This window comes from Mauremys reevesii, linkage group 1 (genome assembly GCF_016161935.1).
Source record: "Mauremys reevesii isolate NIE-2019 linkage group 1, ASM1616193v1, whole genome shotgun sequence".
Classification (NCBI taxonomy): domain Eukaryota; kingdom Metazoa; phylum Chordata; order Testudines; family Geoemydidae; genus Mauremys; species Mauremys reevesii.
In genome coordinates, this window is record NC_052623.1 from 214,748,338 (window position 1) to 214,754,337 (window position 6,000).

Genomic DNA, 6,000 nt, shown 5'->3' on the forward strand with positions numbered 1-6,000 from the left:
ACCTCTTCAAGGGGAATTTGTAGTGCATCAGCAATCTTCTTAGTTAGGTCCTGAAAGAGTTTAAAGTCATCCACTGTTAATGATGGAGGGAGCATCAAAGCTTCATTTGGCTAAGATGAGGAGATATTCACTGGCGGGGTAACATCCTTCTTTAGTCTGGCTTCCTGCTCCTCAAAAGTTTCTTCCTGAGATTCTGGGACTTGGAAATAGAGGCTGAAGCTGATTGCCTTGCTGTCTTTCTATAGGAGACAATAGAGAACCTAGAACAGTGGTCTCCAACCTTTTTATGCCCAAGATCACTTTTTGAATCTAAGGGCAACCCAGGATCGACCCTCTGCCCCTTCCCCAAAGCCCCACCCCGCTCACTCCATCCTGCCCCTGTTGCTCGCTCTCCCCTACCTTTCACCAGGCTGGGGTAGAGGGTTGGCATTCGGGGGAGCGGGGGGGGAGCTCTAGGCTGGGGCCAAGGGGTTCTCAGTGTGGGAGGGGGCTCTGGGCTGAGCCTGGGGCAGGAGGGTGGGGTACAGGAGGGGGCAATGGGTGCAAGCTCTAGCAAGGATTTTGGGTGCAGAAGGGGGCTCTAGGCTTTGGCAGAGTGTTGGGGTGCAGGAGGGGGTACAGGGTGCTGGCTCTGGGAGGGGAGTCAGGGCTGGGGCGCGGAGGGGGTTCAGGGTGCAGAAGTGGGTATGGAGTGCTGGCTGCAGGAGGGGGTTGGGGTGCTGGATCTGAAAGGGGGCTCAGGGATAAGGGTTGGGGTGTGGCCGCCCACTGGGCAGCACTTATCTCTGGCGGCTCCTGGTTGGCAGCATAGTGTGGCTGCAGCTAAGGCAGACTCCCTGTCTACTCCAGCCCCACACCACTCCCAGAAAGGGCCAATGCACCCCTGCGGCCCCTGGGGTCACATGGCTCCGCGCACTGCCCCTCTCTGCAAGCACCGCCCCCACAGCTCTCCCGGCCAATGGGAACTGCAGGGGTGGTGCTTGCAGGCAGGAGCAGCACGCAGAGGGAGACACATGCTCCCCTCTCTCCCCGCTCCTGGGGCTGTGCTGGCTGCTTCCGGGAATGGCGTGAGCCTGGGCAGGCAGGGAGTCTGCCTTAGCTGCTGCCACAATATGCCGCCGGAGATCGCAATCAACTGGGAGATCCTCTAGGATCAACAAGTCAATCATGATTGACAGGTTGGTCACCACTGACATAGAAGGGTAAGTTCTGTAGGCTGCCCATGGGCCCAAGTATAGCCACTGGGGTGGAGGAAAGGGCATGGGTGGTGGCACCCATGGGTGCCCATATCAGGTAGGTTAAAGCTCCATACGTGGCTGCAGTTGAGAAGCCCCTGATTGTTGTACAGGTGAGCTGTGGTGCAAGGCTAGAGAGAGGTGGTCATCCTCCTCACTGTCTTCACTGGAGAAAGGTGGAGCTGACAGGGAAGCTGATGCTGAGTGTCCTGGCGCCGATGGTGATCCTGGAGACCAAGATGCAGTCAGTACCAGAGCACTGGTACCGAGCAGTGGAGACTCTGGTGTATCAGTAACTAGAAGGTCTCTGGAGAAACAAAACTGCGGTACCGTGATGGTGGTTGGCACTGCTAGGGATGGTCAGTGCTGGCCCATCAGTACCAAGGGAGTCAGTGGGGCTAAGGCCTCTTGTGTGATGAGGGGTCAGAAGAGGGCTCCTTCCTTGATACCGTAGTCTTATGCATCAGTGCCAATTCTGCAGAGGTGGTATGATCTTTGCTTTTAGCTCTGACAGACGGTGCCGATGCTTTTGAGCCTGTGCCCCTCGGGTCTTTAGGCTTGATGGCGGTACTTGTACCCGAGGAACTGTGAGCCTCATGGGTACCATGGTGCAGTGGTGCCTGTGCCAAAATGACTGATTGTGCCGGAGATCTCCTTTGACCAATCAAGAGTTCAGTCAGAAGATTTTCTTAGGCACTCCTTCCATGGAAGTTGATGGTCTCAGTACTGACCAGATCTCCCAATTTTATAGGGACAGTCCTGACTTTTGGGGCTTTTTCTTATATAGGCACCTATTACCCCCACCCCGTCCTGATTTTTCACACTTGCTATCTGGTCACCCTAAGTAGTGACCATTGCTCTGGGGGAGTCTCAGGATCAGAGGCCGGTCTTAGGGAACGCTCCATCACGGGTAGCTTAAGTTTTAACTCATGCATTCTGGCCTTCAATTTTTGGCAGAAGGTGCACTACTGAGAAACATGCATCTCTCCGAGGCACCAGATACAGCATGAGCGACCATCACTGATTGTTATTGCCTCCCAACAGGAGACGCAATGTTTGAACCTGGAGGAGCCAGGCATAGCCCCTGATGGGGAGTTGGTCCCCCCTCAAAAAATGGGGGGAGGGGACATGTCAACAAGACCAGGGAGAAAAAATGAAAGCATATACCGGTACTTTTAAAACAGAAACTCTACTAGATGCTATGAAAAATGGAAACTCTACCGGCTATTATAAATTCAAGGCAAACTGCAAACTAAATCAGACTGCTAATCAGGCAGTCTCAGGCCAAAGGTGGCTGAGAAGGAGCTGGGGTCAGTTTGCCCAAGCAGCACTAGATAGCCTCGAGGCAAGGCATGAGACAGGGAGAGTGCATGTGTGAGCCGAACTGACACTGCTATCTAAAATCTCTGATCAGAGGCACAGAGACGCAGACACACCTACAGTGGAGCACCCATAGGGATACTACTCAAAGAATAGTATGTGATAGTCTTTAATTACATGATCACAATGCATACACATAAGGGGGCTGAATTAAGGTTGCCCCGGCAACTGTACATATGGTATTTTCTAATATTGGAGTGCTTGAGTTTGTAACCTAAAAACATTTTTTAACAATGGGAGGAAGAGTGTTGTGTGTACAAACACACACACACCTGCAATGATTTATATTATACACACATATAGATAGATGTTAAGGTTGAGAATACATATAATTAGTGTAAAAAACAGATGTAATTATTCCCAAAACATTATAAAGCCAAGAAATTCGAGAGTTAGTTACATTAAAAAAAAATCCAAACATGTTGAAGTATGGAAATGCATAGGTTAATCATCCAAATGACCTTCATTCTGCTCCACAGCAACACTAATGCAATAACCATATGTTTACGGCATGTTAATGTTTGTGATACAAATCTGAATAAAACTAAATTTAAATACACAGTCACCATAGTTGAAGTATCAACCTTTCATTATTTATTTTAACTTCTATGGCCAGATCCCCTGAAATGCTATGGCTGCATTATGTCACCTTGCAGCAGTGCAAAGCACCCATAACATACTGGATAATTAGACTGATGATACTACACAGACACACACACTCTCCTCCTCCGTCCACCATCTCCTGCATGCATGCACACAACATACAATTTTCTTCTGAGTAGATCTCATGTAACAGTTAGCTTAAAAAAAAAACAAGTACTAAAAATTAAGGGTCATTTTTGTCATTCTTCATAGCTCAAAGTTTCTCCTTCAGCAGAAAAATAACTCCTGTTTTGATGAAATGTGAGGATGTGACTCTCTGCTTCTTAGTTCGTGGCCATTTTGAAAGATCAGTTCTTAGTAGAATTGGTTGAAATAGAGTTAAAACAATCTGCCCTGACCAAAGATGGTGGCTCACTATACTTTCAGGAGATAGACAGGAAAACTGTGAAGTGCAGGTGAATGGAGGCAGTGGGCATATTTGCTAAGGGCAGCCTTTGGTCTCAGTTCCACTGGGAACAATAGGACATGGCAGTCATTTTGATAGAGGGCAATTTTTTGGTAGAATTTTCTGTAATACAATATTATCTGTAAGCTACTGCTGAAGGAGCAACTTTCACTTTTGAAGAATGGCAAAAAATGACCATTAATTCTAAAATGTCTACAAATGTAGCCAACACACAAGATTGTAGTGATTTTAGCTACATAGGGAAATTGAAAAGTCTGCATTACTAGATTACTCTCATCATCTGGGACTCAAGATCACATACAGTGTTAAATTTCAAGGACTCACTTTAAAATTAATAATTTACAATTAAATACATTAGGTTGAGCTCTCAGAAAATACATCCTATAAAAAGTATAGGAAGTAATTTTAATAAAATGTGTTAATGACTTTACAGATTCACAGAATTTAAGTCCACAAGGGACCATTCGATCATCTAGTCTGCCATCCTGTACAGCACAGGCCACAGTTACATTCACTTACCCCTGTATTGAACCCAATAACCTGTGTTGAATTAAACCTCATCTTTCTGAAAGTCATTCAGGCTTAATTTGAAGTATTCAAAAGATAGAGAATCCATCACTTCTCTTGTTAGTTTGTTGCAATGGTTAATCACTCTCACTGTTAAAAATGTATGACTTACCTATAGTTTGAATTTGGCTTCACCTTCCAGTCACTGGTTCTTGATATGTGTTTCTCTGTTAGATTAAAGAGCCCTTTGGTACCATATTTTCTCCCCATGAAGGTTCTGATAAAACTATAATCAAGGTCCTCTTGATTTCTTTTTGATAAATGAAATCTCTTTCCCTCTCTCACTGTATTTTCTCAAGTCCTCAAATAATTCGGTGGCTCTTCTCTACACCCTCTCCAATTTTCAACATATTATACAGTGATCAAATCACCCCCCTAGTCCTACTCACTTGTTTATATATCTAAGAATCACACAGTCCTTTTTACTACATCACCACACTGGGTGTTCACGCTGAGCTGCTTGTCCACTACAATCTTTAAATGCTTTTTGGTCACTACTGTCCAGAATACAGTCCCCTATTTTGTAAGTATGGCCAATACGCCTTGTTTCTTGATGTTTGACATTTCATTTGGCTATATTAAAATCAATTGTTTGAATGAATTACCCACTCATCCAGATCAATCTGTATGACTGCCCTCCATTATCATTAGGTATTTACCACTCCATTAGTCTTCATGGGATTTGCAAATTTTACCAGCTATGATTTTGTATTTACCTCCAGATCACTGATTAAAAGGTTGAATAGGATTGGAGCTAGAACCTGTTCCCTGAGGAACCCCACTAAAAACACCCCTGTATAATGATCCCCCACTGACTGCTACTTTTTGAGATTTTTCAGTTAGCCAGTTCTTAATCCATTTAACACGTGCTTTATTGATACTATATTGTGCATTTTTAATCAGAATGTCAAAAGTCTATTAACACATATGTAGTTACCTGAGTTACTTTTATCACACAAACTTGTAGTCTCATCAAACAATGAAATCAGGCTTTGTTTGAGAAGACCTATTTTCCATAAAACCAGGTTGACTGGTTTTATTTCCATCCTGTTAAGTTTTTTAAAATTGCAACCCGTAACAGCTTTTCCATAATTATGCCCAAGACTCATGTCAGGCTTGTGACGGTTCAGCCACAGAGACCCCCTTGAGACTGTCACCTGACATGCTGGAATTACCTCTGAGCCCGTTTTCCCTGCCAGCTTGGGACTCCAGAACCCTGCCTTGTTGAGCCAGACACACTAGCCTGCTGCAACATAGACCAGGTCTGGTCCTCGCCCCCAAAGCTGCAGACTTTAACTAAAAAATGCTCAGCAGGCTATTTGCCTCCAGCACCCAGACACCCAGCTCCCAATGGGATCCAAACCCCAAATAAATCTGTTTTACTCTGTATAAAGCTTATATAGGGTAACCTCATAAACTGTCCACCCTCTATAACACTGATAGAGAGAGATGCACAGCTGTTTGCTCTCCCAGGTATTAATCACTTACTCTGGGTTCATTAATAAATGAAAGTGATTTTATTAAGTATACAAAGTAGGATTTAAGTGGTTTCAAGTAAAAACAGACAGAACAAAGTCAGTCACCAACCAAAATAAAGCAAAAACACACCAGTCTAAACCTAATACATTAAGAAACCGATTACAGGTAAATCTCACCCTCAGAGATGTTTCAATAAGCTTCTTTCACAGACTAGACTCCTTCCCAGTCTGGGCCCAATCCTTTCCCCTGGTACAGACCTTGTTAGTTCCA